Source organism: Phalaenopsis equestris, unplaced genomic scaffold, assembly GCF_001263595.1.
Source record: "Phalaenopsis equestris unplaced genomic scaffold, ASM126359v1 Scaffold000696, whole genome shotgun sequence".
Taxonomy (NCBI): Eukaryota; Viridiplantae; Streptophyta; class Magnoliopsida; order Asparagales; family Orchidaceae; genus Phalaenopsis; species Phalaenopsis equestris.
The window spans coordinates 168,490-189,288 of NW_018165136.1; positions in this window are offsets into that span (position 1 = coordinate 168,490).

Below are 20,799 nucleotides of genomic sequence, written 5' to 3' on the forward strand. Positions count from 1 at the left end.
GATGAGCCTTATTTATATAAACAATGTAAGGATCTTATTATGAGGAGATGTGTACCTTATGATGAAACTGAGCTGATCATTCAGAAATGTCATGATTCTGAATTTAGAGGACATTTTGGGATTGATAAAACTGCCTATAAAATTTTACAAGCTAGATTTTATTGGCCTACCATCTTTAGAGATGTTTATAGATACATAAAAACTTGTGATCGATGTCAACGAGTAGGCAATATACTAGAAGAAGTGAAATGCCTCTAAATTTCATATTGGAAGTTGAGATCTTTGACGTTTGGGGATTAGATTTTATGGGACCGTTTATTCCTTCATTTGAGAACTTATATATATTAATTGCAGTGGACTACATCTCTAAGTGGATTGAAGCACAAGATTTACCTTGTTGTGATGCTAAAAGTGTTTCAAGATTTTTGAAGAAAAATATTTTTACTAGATACGGAATGCCTAGAATGATTATCACTAACGGAGGATCCCATTTTAGGAATAAATATATTCAGAGATTGGCAGAAAAGTTTCATATTATTCATCAAATCTCTACTGCCTATCATCCTCAAACCAGTGGGTTAGCTGAAGTTTCTAATAGAGAAATCAAACAATACTTGAAAAGATTGTAAACCCTAGTATAATATATTGGTCCACTAGATTGGATACTGCATTATGGGCTTAGAGGACTGCTTATAAAACTCCTATTGGAATGACTCCTTACAGACTAATTTTTGGAAAGACTTGTAACTTACCAGTAGAATTGGAGCACAAAGCATATTGGGCGATTAAAGAATTCAATTATAATTTGAAAGATGCTGGTAAGAAGAGATTGTTACAATTAAATGAATTGGAAGAATTAAGAAATATAAATTGGAAGAATTAAGAAATGAGTCTGAATTTATAAGGAAAAATTAAAAGGAAAAATTAAAATTATGGCATGGTTGAAAGATTAACCAAAAGCACTTTGAACTTGGACAAGAAGTTTTGCTTTACAACACTACGCTAAAGTTATTCCCCAGGAAATTAAAGTTTCGTTGGTTAGGACCCTTTACTGTGACACAAGTTTATACTTACAGAGCTGTTGAAATTGAAGATCAGAATACAGGAAATAGATTTAAAGTAAATGAACATAGATTAAAACCATATTATGAGGGTAAAAGACAAAATTTTAAAGAGGAATTAATGATCAGTACACCTGAATAACACCTGAATAGGTCGGGCTGATGACGTTAAACCAAGCGCTTTATGGGAGGCAACCCATATTTATCTTTAGTTTATTCATAATTATAGTAATTTTTATTTGAGATTATTGTTGGTTTATGGTAGTATTAAACTCTAATACTCTTATTTACCCTTTAATTATCATAAAAATTGGATCCATGAAGAAAAATTGGAACGCATTCGGACCAGAGCGAAACTGTGAAAATTTTGCCTTGGGCACCGACGGCGCCCTCGAGGCTGCCGACGGCTGGTTTTTCACTATAGTCCAGAAAAAGTTAATACAGAAGCTCGGCGACTGTGCCATCGACCCCGCCGACGGCGAGACTAGCGAATGGACGGTTATGCAGGTTCAAATGGCATTTTTTGGCAATTTTTAGGCTGGAATAGTCTTTTTAAACTCAAAAATTCGAATTCAAGTTCATATTTTCCCTCCAAAAATGAAGTGAAACTCTACCAATTTTATTCCTATGGCATCCAATTCCCCTGACAATCCTAGAATGCGAGTTTTCAATCGGTGAAAGTTTATTAGTGTGGAAGCGCAACGAATCTTCAACAAGTTACTGACGAAGAAAAGATTAATCAAAGAACGAGGATTTGTGAATCACATATTGAATAATCCCACAACGGATATTGAAGAAACGATAGTGCAGCGAAGATGGGAAGTGCTGTGCTACACTACTGCCACCGTAGTGGTTCCAGTGGTAAATGAATTTTATACAAATTTACTTGGAATCAACCAAGGAGTTATTTATGTGCGAGGAAGATGGATCACTTTCACTCTTGCATGGATCAACGAATTATATATGATACAGAATGTTCATGTCTACCACTATTCTAATTTCGTTCCCATGAGAAACCAGATGAATGAGATTTACCAATATTTAACGGACGAAACTGAAGACTGGGAAACAAGAGAAAAAGAGAAAATGGGTATGTTAGTTTTGGGTATGTTAGTTTTTCTGCAACACTTTTAAATCCTCATTTCGAAATATTGACACTTTTTCATTTCTACGAAACTGTTACCGACAATGAATATCGGTAAAGTTTCTATAGAAAGTGCCATTTTAAATTACTGCATCCAAAGGGGACTGCCGATCGACATTGGATCTATAATTATGAAGTTGGTTTTGGGCTTGATCGTTCACAGATCAACTTATGGGATTGGACACCCCTTCACAATTTTCTCACTTTGCAGTCAGTTCCAAGTGTCCTATGAAAATTGGGAAAAGGTACTGCTACTTTGGAAGCCTTTGTTTTTGGATCCAACTAAAAGATTCCCAGTTTTTGCAGATGAAAATGACATGGCCATGATAGTTGATCAATCATCTCAGAATTCACTACCAGTTCAACACTTAGTCCCTGATAAGTCTTTGGTGAACCTGCACCAAATCAAGAAATTACAAAAGGAGGTACAAAATATCATGAATGCAATTAATAATATCTCTGATTTCTTCGATCATTTGGATTGGAGGATGAAGGAACATTTTGAACATTCTGGACATTTAGAAGACAGTTTGGTACGATTAATGAAAAGGATGAAATTAATTGAGGAGGATTCTACCGAAGAATTTCCATTCTGACCCTTCTACAACATTTTCATTCATGTGCAATCAATGGGTGATCTTCGAGGAGAATCGAGTACCGAGTCTGAGGATTCGAGTCTTTATATTACTACCTATATGTTTATCTATGTATTTTGATTTGAACTTTGTATTTTCTTTACTTTAGAATTATGCTTATAGATCTTTGTATAGTTGAGACATAGATCTTTGTATATAGATCTTTGTATATTTGAGACTAAGCATAGGATGTTTAGTTTTTAGTGTTTTGAGTGTTGTGGCTTAGATTGCGATGCTGAATTAATGTATTGAGGTTGATAAAATACCAAATTTAGGTGTGTTATATACCGTTTATTGTACCCCTTGGAGTTTATATATAAATAGTCAGCACATCCAATTTCAGAGGTCTACCAAAGATAACTCCCAAGGAAAACAGTACTTCATGATTAAAAATGTGTAATTTTAATGTAGGGAATCTAAACTAAATTGGAACAATAGGAGGCTCAGTGAGGAGATCAAAATTAATGAACTATTTTAGTAATTTTATATTTTTATTGTCCACCTTGAGGTATTTTTTTTCAAATAGCTAAGCATAGTCCTCTTCTCGAGTGAGTTGCATAAGCATATGTATTTGATTTCTCATACCTATTTTCCAATCTCCCAAAAGTTTTAAACATTCAAAGAAACTCCCAATAATTTCCATTTTTGGGTGACCATTAATAAAGTTCCTAATATGTGCAAACTTACATGTAGAGGCAAGGACCAAAAATTCATTCACAGACAAGAAGATTGTAGGCTTTCCATTTTTTCTTGTTGATTTTCTAATAAAACCATATTCTTCATTCTTTTCCAAAGCATCATGATTAATTTTTGAAAACACAAAATTTTTTGAATCCATATTAAAATTATTAATGCCTTTACGAAGCGCTTGAGCAAAAGTGCGAATAGCCATCCCTTTCACCGTTGGAGAACATACCATAAAAATATCGTCAAAACCCTAGATGAGCTCCCATAGCCAACACCTCAATAGCTATTCAGATATCCTCATTCTCTTTCTCCCTATTTCTCTCTCTCTTTCTCAAAAAATATATCCCTCTACGTTACAAACATTTTCTTTCTTTGATCTTGAACAAAGTTGAATAAGTGGAACTCTTTGAAATACTAAGCTTCCTTCCACCTCCTTTACAAGATATCTCCCATATTGATGGAGTTAAAATGATTATATGGGTTAACACATCTCATAAGGATTCAACATGTTCCACCTAATAGAATTAATGGAAGATAAATATAAAAAGAATTTGGATGTGGGAGAAAGAGAGGGTAATGAGGATTAGGGCCGTAAATGAACGACTACACTTGATAAACAGCTCAAACAAGATTGATATTTGATCATGTTTGTTCAAACTAGCAAATAAACAAATTTGAATTTTTTAAAACATGAAGGTAAAAAGAAAAAAAATTGATTATTGTCCAGCTCGCTATTTATCTTAATGAATAAATTCATTTATTGTTCAATAAATAACTTGTTAAAAATTCTACACAAATAGGATATTGTTTATTTAAATTTTGATTAATTAGAATTTATTTACTTAAAAAATTATTAGTAAGATATTATAATTTTATGCTAGTAGGCACATAATTTTTCTTTTTTTTTTCTTGCAATGCACTAATTTGTTAGAACTTATTTATTTTATTTGATTATAGAAAAGCTTGCAACTAATATATTATTTTATTTACTATATAAAAACTAGCTAAATATTTGAAATTATTAAGTTGCTTATTTATATTGATTTATAAAATCATTTGTTGAAGGCATTTAAAAAAATGGTTTTTTTTTTTACTTTCTTTACTAGCTTTATATTAAAAATCAACTTCAATTAAATTTTTAATTTTCTTATTAAAATATAAATACTAGATCAAGCCTTTTGTTTCATCAATGAATATAAAGAAGTGAAGTCGTGTTAAACACTAAAAAAAATATGCAATCCGAGTATGAAAATATATGTGAAAGTTCGGCTCAAGCTCAAATTGAATATCAACATCTTATGATTTATCTAAGCCAATTAAATTTAATCTATAACATCATCGAACGAACTCAGCTCAATTACAACCTTAAGAGTGATCCCCCTTCATTGATAGGAGCCAAGCTTTTTATTATTTAATTAATTCTAATACATGAAAATCACAAAATAAGCAATTTGTGAAAAACAAATGAAAATTAACGCAAAGGGTAGAATCTAAAATTCTCTAGCCCTTCGTCATCATGAAGGTACTGCAATATTGAGTTTGTCCAGAAGCTCTTGTTCTTCCTTGTCATGACATTGAGGCGAACTATTGTCCTCGTGTTACCAAAATTGGCTAGGAGTCAGCAAGCACAAATAAAGTGCACTGGACTTGGCTCAAATACGCAGCTTCTCATTTATTTCTCATGAATGAATGTAGCTACTTCATGTGCACGCTCGAGCTAAATTCTGAAACTTTTGATTGTGAATTTATCTAAGTTTAAATAATGTTCTATGAAAGAAGAAAATATTTCGGATAGTTATATTCAATATGTGCAAGTTACTTTTACTAAGAATAGTTTGATGATTTAATTGTACTTTTTTCTGCCCCTCATCATGGATTGAAATTTAAGAGATTATGGGTAATATTTTTTTTTGAGGCATTTAAATCTATAGCACATAATTCTTATGTATTTACATATCTCCCGCTTAAACATTCAATATTTACACATATAAAACTCTAATTTTTAATATCATATTAAAGAATGATACTGCTACCACTTTTTAAAAGTGAAATGCACCACCAAAATGTTATATATATATATATATATATATATATATATATATAGTGTTGGTGAGAGATATTTTAAACATAAGATTGAGTGTTAGGTAAAAAATTTCCCCTTTCTTTTTGTAAGATAACCATGCTTATATAAAACTCAATTCTTATTCATGTATCTATATATCTAACGTCTGAACTTTAATTTTTACATATATTTTACCATACTATTGGATCCTTAGCTTGTCTTTCTGAAATACACACCTCAAGTGTTGGGGTAGAGGAAAAAGAAGGAGATAGAGTAGTTAGAAAATTTTTGGCTGAGACTTCAAGGATAAAGTCCCTTTTACTCATCTTCTGGCTCCCTAGTTATATTGTACCATTTAAACGTTAACAAAAAGGAGGCAACATTTATGGAAATCATCCTTAATGCAATTAATGCACTAATTTAAAATTAGATTTGTGTTACAATTTATGTGTAATACATCGGTTGTGAGTTGGTCGATGTGTTTGAGTTTAGTCGACCGAGGTGACTGGTCGTGTGATGATTGCTCCTACCGAGGTAAAGCCAGTCGGTTGACTGGTTGTGACAGGACGTCCTTGCAGGAAGTTTAGGTAGTTGGGATCTTTATTGTGGTCTGTCGATTGTATCCACCAACATTGCATGTCAGCCGACTTGATCAAGTTGTCGGTCGTTGCATTGCTAGTTCAGATCATGCTCTTTTATCCTGACGCATTGATTCTTAGGCCAACACCCTTGGTCGTTCGACTGCATTAAGATTTTTACTGAGAGTCATAGTGCATACATATTAGCTTCCCAAGTATTTCAGCTCCATGATACTGAAAGCTATGATAATGATAGTGAAACATTTAAAAATTAGTTGCACTAGAATTGAGAAAATTAATTTTAAACATAACTTTCCTTTGCATTTTGTGCCTAGTGAATTTTATAACTAAGACCATAAGGACCTTTCGTTCTTTGCTGCCAACATTCCTTAAATAGCTGAGGCATACAATGGATGATGATGCAAATATAGAAGAAGTGGATCTTGAACTTCTGACTAGGGTCAGCTATCAGATACCTGGCTTTATTAATAAGAAAATTGTCATAAAGAAAAAAAAATGATCGATAATTGAACTTTTGTCAGTCAATCAAGTCAGCTAATCCAAGAGTCCTGAGGGGCAAAATCTGAAAGAGCCTAGCCAAGGAACTCAGGCTTATAGGCCCAAAACGGTCGTGTTAGTTGAGGACTAGCAATGCCCGATCGCCGGACAGATAGAGGTTGGAAGGAAGGTCAGGTGTAAATGACAGACATCGACCCTCCTCAGCCACTACCACAGAAAGGAGGAGAGACAAGCTCTAAGGAGCCCTTTCTAAAATGGACCAAGTTTTAAATACATAAATGTTTTCTTTTAATTATTGAAGGTTTTTTGAAATTACTTTAACGTTATCCTAAATGAAAATTAGTCGGTCAAGTCAGAGGGCCGTGAAATTGGCGAACCTTCAAAAGAGGTTGTTGAGTCTACTCTTACTACTGCAACCAGGTCACAATCCATGTTCTTCATGCTTCTGCCGCTGATTAGTTGAGGGGGGCTCTAGTCCTTTGATCCATTGCTTGTTACTATTTTTAGGCAAGAGCATGTCGGTTGCTTGATGCCTTCCGTATGACTCATGGAGTGATAAGAATAAAATGGACCATTGATGAGGACAGTCGGTCCTTCAAAAGGAGCAGTCAGAGGTTTGACGATAGATCTTATACATAAATTATGAGTCCACAAGGAAACCACAGATTCACAGGTGGGGGCTCTGTGAACGGAAGTGAACATTTTAAAAAGTGGGCTTGTAGGTGTGGTATGTGTTTTGGGGACTGTCCGTGATTTAACTACACTAGGTGAGATCTATCGAAGGTGTCGATCCTTCATTCCTAATAGATCTCAGGTGGAGTTACAAACGAAATATGGAGATCGATGTTTGATATGCAAGATGTGGGTAGGGATATTGTCTTTTATCAGTAAAAAATTAAGTATGATCTATGGTTTCCCTTATATGACAAGCTTCAGAGCATTTTCAGTAAGTATGGGGTCATTCTGAATCGAGTGTTGCCAATTCCATAACTATGATAATGACCTAAATTATTTTCTGCAGTAAAGAGTGCTTCTCATGGTCAATCAACAAGTTTAGTTACTTTTATTCATTCAAGGTAAAAAAGGAGGATCCATGTTTTCAACCGGTAAGGAAGTCCAACTGCATGAAGATGAAACTAAGATAATGGATTAGAGGAAAAAATTTTTTGGTCAGTCCATACTTTGGCAACTCGAGTGTTCAGACCAAGTCACTAAAGCCAACAAGGGAAATGGTGAAGCCCACTCTAAAGGATATTCACATTGCCAAGGAAATATGTCATCTAATGGTTTCATAGTGCACCGTCAAGGAAAAATCGCCCAGATGATGAGGGGTTAGATGAATAAAGATCGATGGTGTCTCTCATACATCAATGTGGCAGCCTGAGTAAGGGCAGTGAAGGAGCAGAAGATGAGGATTCGCTCCATAATAGTGTGGCCTCAAAATCTATTACCTTCATGTCTAAGTTATAGATGTTAATCAAGATATGGTGAATGAAGATGTTTTTATTATTGCTCAAAAAATATGCTTTTCATTTTGTTGATGTGGGATAAGGTGATGGGTAGAGGCGTCTATCTAATGGGCCTCTAAGTAAAACTACGACTGTGGCCCCTTTTTCCTCAAAATTTATCATAATGATTGATATGTCAACGATTATAGCTTTCTTCTAAATTAACTTTTTAAGGATTCATCTTTTGTTTTGTTGTTTGAGCAGAAAGAGGCTAGCCAACCCATCTCCCCTTCTTTGCCTATTTTGCAGTCAAAAGAAGTGGCCCTATTTTCCAACTATGAGCCTTTTAATTCCTTGGAGAAAGAAGCCATCGATAGGCAAGGAAAAGAGCCAATGGAAGAACTGTTACCCCCTCCTTCCTCACCATTGAAAAGGAGTAGGGAGGCTTTAGAGTGGGTGCAAGTGCGTCTGCAATGATAAACTTTTTAGTCTTTTGAGCACATTGTGGATTTGGCTTTTGCATTCAATTGAGAATAAGGGCATGCCATTGCTACTACTGAATTTTTTGTGGTACGAGGAGATGATCAAAATCTGGAAGGTTTCAGTAGTTTAGAACTTTGATAAAATGCGGACTGGTTCCTTTTGATGGAGGTGCAAGATCTTGACTTTTATGGATTGTCCTTGGTTAAGAAAGAGAGATCTTTGGACAAGGTTCAGATAAATAGCGCCTCCTGCAGCTCAAATTTGACAATTCTTTCATGGCTTATCAATAAAATATTGATAACATAGAAGCCTTGAAGAAGGAAGTCGCAGAGTTGAAGGAAAAGTTCACCTTGTTTGTTTCCAAGGGAGAGCACATGAACAGCCTAACAAAGCAACCTATTCTAGAGGTGAACAATGTCATCCAATGATTAATTCACCATAGTCTTGTCAACCCAATTTCTCCTACTAAGATTAGTTCTCTGCGCTGATTCCAGACATGCATGAAGTATCATCCGAAGAAGTAGAAGCTCTGGTAGTGATGACTGGACGACCACTCACTAGAACCTAGCTTGAAAAATACTTGTAATCCATTTCATTTTAAAAAATATAATTAAAAAGAAAATTGTAAACTTTCTTCATGTATATGAAAGATTCATTAGTTTTTACTCATTTGAAACTTGTTTCTAATCGATTGCAACTAGATTTTTGTATGCTAATCTTGCAAGTGAGTCTGCCACATTAGTTAGATGATGGGGATATTTTGCTTATCCTTTTTTGTTGGATTGTCATCTCCAAAGAGACACACATCTAAGGTGATTATTGTGACATACCACATATCTTGTCGTTGGCAAGAGTTTTAATCAACCACAAGGTTAAATCCTAAATCTCAGATAGCACATGATTTCACGTCAACCAACGTTTAATTTAAAGGATTTTTTCAACTTAAAATGTCAAATGGTAGTCAAATCACACTTATATTTTTCATATCATTTGACTAACATACATTGACAAATCAATTTACCTTGAGATCTAATCCATTGCTTACCGCCACTAAATTTGATTGATTAGATCTTTACCTCGGTCAAATTTCTTCCTCTCATTGAGACTAACCCTTGGGGACCTGTTTCTAGGATGAGTTGCGTTATACTCTTTCATGGATCTTATCTCTACTGAGCTGAGAACCATCTCCATGAAACTGACACTCAGGTTTGCAATAGAAAGATCCTTCAAAAAAAGATCACACTAATTTTCTTGGGGTGAGGGCAAATAGAAAGGGATATAAGATTTGAAGGATGTCAAATGGTGATTCTAAGATGATAGGAAAGAACCTTAACCAATTTGATCTAGGGTTTGGAACTTAAGGCTAGGTTACCCACCTAATTAAGGCCTTACTTTGGTACTCTAGGGTGACAGGCTAGAACCAACCCAGCATAACCAAGGATTTATGAACTTAACTCTAGGATCACCAATATTCTTTTTGCATTCAGAGGAGGGAAAAGAATAAGTATGCTCCTAATTGTCACAAAACTACATTTATTTTTATAAACCTTTGATTCCAACATTGATTATATTCTTATTGCAAGGAGAAGGATTTTCATACCATTTGAACTCTTCTACATTAAACTAGTTTAGAAACATTTAACATTTACTTTAAGTTAGAAAAAACGTTTATAGGCATTAGTTACTTCATTATACACAAACAATTTTTATCTTAATCTCTAGATAAGTTACCTGCAGTTTAGAAAGAATTTTACTAAGTTAATAAAAAGAGTTTTTTCTTCCTCATGGGACTGATACTTCTGGACTTAAAAAAATTACTATATTACTTTAAATGATACGTGCACTTGTGTAGTATCCTTAGTATGTAAAATTGAGATGTGGATTAAAATGAGAATTATTTATTAAATAGCACTCAGTAGAGAATTAAGATTGCAAGCACATACGAGCAGTGGGAGGCAAACCTTTGGCACCGTTGTTTGAGATTGAAATTGAAGCAATTATACATTAAGCACACACATATTGTTTCAGGATCATAGTCGACTATTTTCAAAATGGAATGAAGTAAAATCATTGCTTGGATCAACACAAGGGCAGTATAAAAATATATATGGTCCAACTTGATCTATACATATGGGTTGCCACTCGTCAGAATTACTGACAATGGAACTCACTTTATGGACTAGCGAGTGCAAGACTTCTACACAAAATAGGGGATTCATCAAAAGATCATTTTGATCCATCACCCATGGAAGAACGAGCATGTTGATGTGGCAAAAAAACTCATCTTAAACCTATTAAGGTAAAAGGTTGAAGGAACCAAAGAAAACTGGGTGGATTTACTGTCATCAGTGCTCTATGCAATCGAAACAATGCCTTCCACAATGACCGAACAAACCCTATTCATGCTAACACATGGAATGAAAGTCATGCTACCAGTAAAATATGATCATCAAAGCCAACGGTTCAATACAGCCTCTTCGTTCCTTAGAGATGAACAAATTAAGTGGTGGTATGCTAACATCGAGCGAGCGATGCTAGCCCTCAACCTCATGAAGTAATCTCGAGCCAACTTAATGCTCTAACAAGATGATATTAATAGTTGGACCACCTATTATTTCTCTACACATGTTCACGGGAAGAATTTGTTCCTAGGTGATCTAATCCTAAAGAAGGTCGACCTAGTAGCTCACAAACATGTACTCTTTAAGTTAGACCCAACCTGTAGCGGGCCTTGTCGGTCGCTAAGAGTTTTTTTGAAATTGTTGGCCACCGGAATAGTTATTAAAAGTTTATTTAATTTAATTTATATACATATATATAGAATTTAGAAAAGTAATATTTTAATTTTTTAAAAATACAAGACCGAACCAATTTTATTTCTGCATTAGTTTAAATGATCAAACACAACACCGCAAGTAATATATCTATAGCGGAGGACAGATGCACTACTTGCTATTGGTGCTTGATTAAATAAAATGAAGAATTTATGACATTCATTTTAGTCTACAAAAAAAAACTCCATCTTAATGTTGACCGAAAAATTTCTTACCTAATATGTGAGATTAAATAGGGTTTATATTACCAGTGTTTTTTAAGCTCCCTATAAAAGCAATCCCCTATAGTCAATTACATCTTAAATGATTGAAGTCACTTAAGAAAACTCTTGATTCATATTAGAAAAAATTGACTCCAATTATTTCAAAGGATAGGACTTTTCAAAGATCGGACCAAGAAGTATCAAATGGTAAAGGCTCAATTTTGGAACACTATTATGGAATCCAAAGGAAGAAAAACTAGAGGTTTCCACAGATCATGAGGAGAACCTTAATGACTTCTCAAGTTACCATATGGTTTTGCTCTGATTTCAAGAAAGAAATTACCGAATGTTTCATCCTCCCAATTATTATTATATAGGGCTTACATTTGTATGACATAATTATACAAATGCTTGGAAGATTAGAGTATTTATTTTATGATGAATGACAACCTCTGAATCCTAAAATGAGTTAGGGCTTAAATTGCACAACATGATTATGCAAATTCCTAAACATAAGGTGAGGATTTATGTTGCACTAGGCAAACAACCTCAAAATTTTATGGGTTATGTTGTTTAATTATAGGTAAAAAATGTTTTGTTGTAGACTCTCATGTTGTTGTAGATCCTCATGCTCTTGTTGATCCTCATGTTGTAGATTGTTGCCCACAGAGTAAACTCCAAACTCCTCGACAAAGTAGCAGTCCTAAAGTCTAAAAGTTTATTGGATTCAATGGCAAGTTCAGTTCAAAAATTGGGGGGTTAATGTTTATTAGAGTGACATTGGTTAGGATCCTACGGTTCCCTCATTCTGGTATCACTATTTTCTTTTGAATGTACTTAGCTTAAATGAGTTGCTAAATCCATTTAAAACGGAGAGATCTCGTTAGTAATTGTGACTTACCTCATCTGAGGGACTCCCATAAATTTAAAAGGACATGTTTTAAAATTTTATTATTTTTGTTTTGGTTTTGAAAATGTTGTTTAATTTTGAAAAAAGTTTTCATTTTATCAATCAAGCATGGTAGTAAATTGCAGTAAGTGAAATGACAGAAAATAAATAAAATTGTAAAAGCGTACTAGTCATCTTCTTGCTGCTCCCGCTGAAATGTTAGAACTTGCAACATATATATAATTTTGTAAAAAATTTAACTAAATTGCAATAACATGATGATCAGACGACGGTGTAGCTATCAAACCCCAAGCCATGACTTGGTGGGTCCCTAAAGGTTTTAATGAATGATTTTCTAGAACAAAGTATAATAAGTCTAATTGTCCTACAAAATATCTAAATGGTTATAAAAGTGTTTGGTGAACAATCCCTAACGACCTTTAGATCCTTTTAAAATGTTTTCAGTTCATTTGAACTTATTATATTGTTCAATTAATCATCCCAAATTTTAAATTTAGTTTCAATGAATTAATACACCCTATGCTCAGTGAACCTAATATTTTAAGTATCCCAAGAGTGTGGTAGTTCAATTATTTACTTGATGTTTTACATAAGAGTTAATGTAAGTGGATGCCCCTAAGGCAAGCTTAAGCCATTAAAGACCCTGTACCCACCACTAAAACTGGGAATGTAGTGTTTTCAAAATTTCAATTATCATTTATATTATCTTTTCTAAACCTCATTAAATAAGTTCAAATATCAAGCCTAGCTCACTACTAAGTTCTTAAAAATTTCATGAGTAAATTCGCAATTATCAAAATATTAATTTAAGTGGAATATATTTTTATCAAAAGATCAAGTTATCACCAATTAGGTGCTTCAAGTAAGTAAGTTATTATCTTCCTAACATAAGCCCACCACTTTAGAATCACCTAATTTTAATTGACTTTCAAATCATGATAATTTATGAAATCACAATTTTACACTTACAATGAAAAGGTAGCAACTTGGTTTCTACCTTTTAATCCATCGTATTTCAAACCTCCAAAAGATTTCAATAGGATTAAAATTACCCATTTTCCCTTTGGTTAATCCTAAATTTTGGTTAAGGCATCAAAATCTGAAATTGCCATTTTGCCCCTAGGGCTCTCCACTCCATAACTTATCAAATATAACTCAAGTGACTTTGAAATTTTTAGAGTACTCCATTCATGGGTCAATTAAAATATCAGAGGAGAAAATGTGATTTTTTAAAATTTAATTTAATTTAAATAATTATTTTGACAAAGAAAACAAGATTTTAAATATTAACTTATTTAACTAATTAAAGTAAAATTTTTGTTCATGGGAAAATTATTGGAGGTTCACTTAGGTTAGAGGGCCATTTGGGAAAAATTTTTATAATTATTTAAATTATATTTTATTTAATATAGTTTTTTTTTGTGATTTAATTAAATAGAAAATATGTTTTAATTACAAAAATTAGTTTTTACATTTTTATTAAATCTAAGTACAGAGAACTCAAGGAAATAAACTTTTAATTTTTACAAATTTAATTTTATTTTTTATAATTATTTTTCATGGAAAATTAGAGAAAATATATTTTTGGCCTTTAACAAATTGTATTTAACGTAGAAAAATTCGGAAAAATATTCTAATGAGTCTCAAGTGATCAAGAAATAATTAGGAACAATTTTAGACCATTTTTTGCATTTTTGCAATTTTTAATAGTTGTATTTCCAAAATATAAAATTGAACTACTTATTTTTAAAAAAAATTATTTTTCCTAACTGCCTCTCAAGACAAGAAACTTAGAAAACCACTTTTCATAATTTTTCCTATTATATTTAATTTATTAAAATTATTTTAATTCCAAAAATGTCATTTTTCTTAGAAAATCAACTTTAGTTCTCAAATAAATTTCAATTTTTTATAGTGAGTTAGAATGAGAGTTATTTACAGTATGATTTTTGTTAATTTTTTAAATATGTAAAATTTATTTTAATTTTTATGAATTTTTTAGGCTTAATTAACTGTAGTAATTCACATAAATACTCAAACTTAATTTATATTTTTTTCCAAAAGTCCTTTAACCACAAGAAACCTACATAAACAAGTCTCATGTCTTTTTATTTGTATTTTAATTTATATAATTATTTTAAGCAAAATAACTATCTAAACTTGGAAATTAGGGTTACATGTATAGAGATGCTTTCTAACTTTGGAAAAATTACAAAACATCTTTACTGTCATGAAGAACAAGCCCCTAAAGCTTCAAGTCATGATGATTATTATTTAGCTAATTAAAATCAAGAGACTCCAGAGAGTATTTAATTAATTAAAAATTTAAAACTCATCAAATAATTTTTATTTTTACTTCACATTTATCTTCTCTGTTCATTGAGCAACAAGGTTTTTTTATTTTATTTTTATGATTTTTCTAAAGCAAGTTATGGATTTTCTAAGCTCTGGAATTAATTTAAATAAAAAATCCCTTAATTTTCTACTTATTTGAGTCAGCTATCGCGTTATCCTTAGCTGCTCCGAACTCACACGCGTCACTTTGTCATTTGATTATTCCATCTGAGTTAGTTACCACGCGTCTGCTCTTTATCATTCCATCCTTCCGTCTGGAGTGATCTAGACCGTCCAACCGATAGACGCGGAAATGGACGACATCCATTCATCATCCCCAATCAGCCTAATCTGATTATTGTTCAAATTAAACCCTAAGATATCTACCAAGACTTAATCAAATCACTTTGGGTTTGTTTTTAGACCTTCATCTAGTCCAACTGAACACATATATACGGTTACATGCGTATAAAATACAAGTTCTTCACAATTGATGAAACCAAGCCAAAAGTTAGTGTTTTAGAAATATACCTTTGCCAAAGAGGTGAGGCCTTGATTGGGTGCTTGTGGAATCTTCAGTGGAGTCCAATAAACCTTCTCAAAGTGTTAGTTTTCTCTGTTGTAAGCTCCAAGTATGATTTCAATCAAAGGGTGTTGTGGTTAGTCTGGAGATGGGTTAGAGGGCTCAATAGAGAGGTATTTTGATGGAGAACTTTCTCATTCAGTTTGAGGAAGCTTTAGAGTGGCTTAATTTGTAGTTTTTTGGAGTTTGGTGGAGTGACAGAAAAAAGCCTTGAGTTTTGAGTTCAAATCAAGCTCAAGCAGGGGTAAAGAGTTGAAGATGGTTGGCTTATGCTTATATAAGCTAGGAGAAGCTCTGGAGCGATTTTAGCAGAGTTTCCCTAAGAAATTGAGCACACTTGGGAGTTGTCCGTAAATGGGGCTTCTTATATCCATGACAAAGGGAAGGGCTTTAGGCTCTGTTGGTGCTAGTAGACTGAGGTGGAGAGCTGTGCGGCGCAAGCATCCAATGGAGAAGCGTCAATTTTGGGTTTAAGGGGGAGGGTTCGTTCAAATTTAAGCATTTTGGTGGCTAGGGTGGCTGGCCAAAGGTGAGGTGTTGGATATGTGGTATAGGGAGGGTCAAAGAAGCTTAATTATGATTACATTGGAGGTTTAATGGTTGCTTGCATGGGGGGAAGGTTTTAGCCAAAATGGGGGAGCATTTCTCCTTAATTTGGGAGACCCTTGGTATATGGCTAAATTCTTGGGACTTTGGTGATCTGATTAGCATCCTAGATGGCTAACCATAGTTGGAGAGGGTTAAGGTTTGCTAATGTAAAGGATTTGAGTCAATTTAGGGCTTAGGTCCAAATTAGGATTTTGGTTTGAACTTGGGTCTATATTGGATTTGGGATGAGATTTGGGCCAAGTGATTGATCAAATTGATGGGGATGATTGTCATGAGAAGTTTGTAAAAGGAATTGGATAATTTTGAATTGATTTGGAATGTCAATTTGGTGGAATTTGGCCATATGGTCAATTTTAAGCATTTGGCCTAGACTTGGGTTTGGATTGGACTACATTTTAGTTGTGGTTCAATTGATGGTTTAATTTGGTATGGGTGATTGTCATGGAGATTTTTAGACATCATTTGGGTGGAAATTTTGGAGTTAGGGGGTTCAATTTGGTGGGAATTTAAGGGCATGGCTAGATTTGGGGATTTGTGAGTGGGCTTACAATTGGGCTTGGAATTGGGCTCAATTGGGCTTGGATTTGGTTTAAATTTTGAATGGGCATGATAAATTTGAGTTTGGAATTAAAATTTGGGGAGATTGAAGTTTATTTAGTGGAAATTGGAAGTGATTTGGGCATTTTGAGCCTTTAAGGGTCAAATTGGGATTTTGGTCAAAATGGGTCAATTTGGTCAAATTGGGACCAATGCAGAGGTTCAAATTGATTTTGAGGACATTTGGAAATTTTTTGGAGATTTTAGAAACTTTAGGAATTTTTGGGGTTTGAAGGGTATTTTGGAAATTTTAAAAATATAAGATATTTTGGTCAATTTTAGTGATTTGGAAGGGTTTGAAATGATTTTTGAAGAGATTTTAATAATTTGGCTAATTTTGGGAATTTTTGGAAAATCTAGGATTTAGAGGCAATTTGGTAATTTGGTGAAGTTTGGGACCAAGAAGGGCCAAAATTGAGAATTTGGCAAAATTGAGCTTGATTGAGGATGTTAATCACGAGGTCACCCTATTTGAGCCATGAAACTAAGGGAACTCCCATTATGGATCCACCATGTGCTGGTCTTAGCCAAACCCTAGCTTAGGGCTAATGGTATAGAGGATCATCCACATGAGTTCCCAATATAGTAAGGGATCAAGCTAGGTATGTTTTAGGTTAGGGTTTAGATTGTCAGTGCAGGTGCAAGTGCAGGTATATGTGTGTGCAACACTAACCAAGGTCAAACCACCCAGGGTTAAACATAAGGCCAAACAAACCTATGGGGAATCTTCTTGAGCTCCCTCATATTGGTCCCATCTACTAAGTGCTAGAGGTTAGCACCAACATGTGAAACTTCAAGATGAGCAACGTAGAGTTTAGAATTTATAAAGGTTAGGATACCATAACTAGTCTTCTAGGAATAGTCAATAAAAAATTTCTATTGCTAGATCCTAGGCTTCTAAGGAGGAAACTAGACCTCAATTAAAAGTGAGGTTAAAAAGTCTTATATAGTCTGTTGATGCATCTTTCTTGCAGCTTGTCCACCATAGACATATGCCAGAAAGGAACTCCCACCGACATAGAGTGGAGATGACTTGAAGAAGTCTTTTCCTTAGAAAAAAATTTTGTTTCTAAATGTATTTCTTGTATAAAAAAAGGAAGTGGTTTTACTTGTAAGTTCTTTGGATTAAATAGAAGATAAACTAATTCTTTTATCAATGCCTCAGCCCCCTAGGATACTCAAGGAACATGGTCTGACTGAATTATGTCAAATGATCATCCTTAGCAATCAAAAAATTATTGAACCAAATGAAGTTCTAGGATAGACACTGCCAACTGATCGACAACAAGATAACCACACCACAATAACAATAAATAACAACAAAGAATAAGGTGCAACAGAAAAAAGAATGTCATAAATAAAAAGTAATTTATTCATTTGAAAGAGAAGAAACAAGACATTTCCTACCGACAAACATACCTGTCGGCGTTATTTTGGGGTGTGATTTGGTTTGTGGGGTTGCCCATAAGAAGCTGTCGGTCGCTGGAATTGAAATCCCGTCGCTCGCTTCGGAAGGACGTTGAAGTATGAAATCAAACTGACCCCATATTTTCATAGTTTAAAATGAAAGAGCATTGTACCTCAAATCATGTATCTATCCCGAAGGATAAACACAAGACTTGAGGATGAGGCTTCATCAAATAAACTAAGGAAAGTATGACGTCCGTTTGGTCTGCGAAACCTTTGTATTTGCCGACAAGTTCCCCTATTTAATATAAAGGATTAAATAGGGTTTATATTAAGCTGGGTTCGGACATGCTTTCTATAAGGGCAAGCCCCTATAGTTAATTACATCTTCAATGTCCAAAGTCACTTAAGAAGACTCTCGATAAAAATCAGGAAATATTATCTTCAAAGAATTTCAATGGGTAGGACTCTTCAACGAAATCGGACGTGGAGGCGTGAAAAGGGGATTGGTTTAAATTTGGAACATTTTATTGTAGAATCCAAAGGAAGAAGGACTAGGGGATGTCATAGATCTAGAGGAGAATTCCGGTGACTTCCTAAGCTATCCTAATATTTGGCTTCAGTTTTGAGGAGAAATATTTAGGTGTTTCATCATGCCAATTTTATTAGTTAGGGCTTACATTCGTGTGAAATGATCACACAAATAGCCTGGAAGATGTGAGGTTTTAGGTCGTGACAAACGATAACCTCAAAATCCTAAGACGAGTTAGGGCTTATATTGTAAGCAGGGCTATGCAAAGGCCTAAAGATATCACCGGTTAGGATCGTACGATTCCCTCGTTCCGGCATCACTATTTTCTATCGGATTCACTTATTTAAAATGAATTTACTAAACTAAATTCATTGAGTTCTATACTTTCATTTAGATCATGGAAAATCTTATTAGCAACCGTAGGTTACATCCTCCGAGGGATTCCTGATCATCCGATAGAGACGTCCTAATTTAGTTGCAATTATTGTTTTGTGATGTTTGTGATTAAATTTTGAGTTGTCTTATATTTTGAATGTTGTGGCGGTGAATTTTATCATGGTTGATTTTAAATTTGATTTCGGTTTTCTGGCTATTCTAGCAGTTTTAGTTTTCATGCAGGGTGAAATCATTGTTTAGCATGTAAGCTCAAAACAAGAAGTACAAACAGGTAAATGCATTAATTTAAAAGCATACATGTCGATTCTTCTTGCTCCACCACCTGAAAGGTCAGTACTTGCAAGACATGATTAAATTTTGAGTTGTTTTATATTTTGAATGTTGTGGCGGTGAATTTTATCTTGGTTGATTTTAGTTTTGGTTTTGGGTATGTGGCTATACTGATGGTTTTAGTTTTCATGCAAGGTGACATCATTGTTTAACATGCAAATTTGTAAGTATAAAAGTATAGTACGATAGTATAAGAAGGACAATGTTGAAAACTGTAAAAGTGTTCCTGGCGAGTCTTCTCGTTCCACCACCTGAAACTTAAAATGCATGTTAGGGAATTTATGAAGAGCAGGAAAAATAGAGTTCTGAGGGGTTTTCCTAACTCTAAGTCATATTTTGGTGAGTCCTTAAAAGTTTAATTGAGAATGATTTCATTAAGCGAATAATATTAAGTTTAATAGGCCTCTGAGGTATCCAACAAGTTAGGAGAGGGAAGCAGGTCCATGCCTCTCTCTCACAAACTAGTAAAAAGCCTCGAGTCCATTTAAACTTATTATATTGCTTAATTTTTCATCCAGTAAATATCCTTAATGCTCAGTGAACATCAATGTCTCAATTATTCCTAAGAAAGGGGTAATTATCATTTATCATTTAATTTTTAAAATTATGTGGGTGAAGACCCTTAAAGGGGCAAGTTAGTGTAATTTGAACACTTAGCAAATTTTTAATCCTAATTGGGCTTAGTAGTGTTTCAAGGATGTTTGATATAATTATGTTTAATTTTCTAATCCTCATTTAATTAATTTTGATTTAGCTTAAGCCACCACTAAGTCCTTAAGACTTAAGTGAGTGTCCTAATTAAAGGGTTAAGTTTTAAGTGATCATGATTCATGATTTGGATTTTATTTGAAAATCAAGATAGGGGTATTAAGTTGATTAGTTATTGACTTCAAAAGTCATACCCCTAAGTCCAGGATCATTTAATTTTGATAGACTTCCAAATTTTTAATGATTTAGAAATTTATTAAATCCTAACTAGTAAAGTGAAATTGGTTTCTACCAATTAACCCCTTCGTGTTTCAAACATAATTTATATAATTAGTTTAATGCAAAAATAGGATTTTTCAAAGAAAATTCCTAACTTGACAAAGGTAAATTATAATCCCTTGAAATTTTTACTGGAGGTATACCTAAACCAGAGAACCCTTTGGATCAAATTTGACAATTTTTTGAATTTTTTGTGATTTATTAGAATTATTTTAAATTCTGGGCTATTTAATAAAAATAAAGTATTTCAAGTTGTGAAGATTAAGTTTTATATTTTTGAAAAATCTCGCTAAAGTCAGAGAACTTAGAGAAGAAAATTTTATATTTTTCATATTTTTCTTTGATTTATTGAAATTATTTTAATGAAAAAAACTTATTTTTAGCCTTTTAAAAATTATTTTTAAGCTTTAAAATTCAATATCTTCATTTAGAAAATCAGGAAAAATATTCCAATTATTTC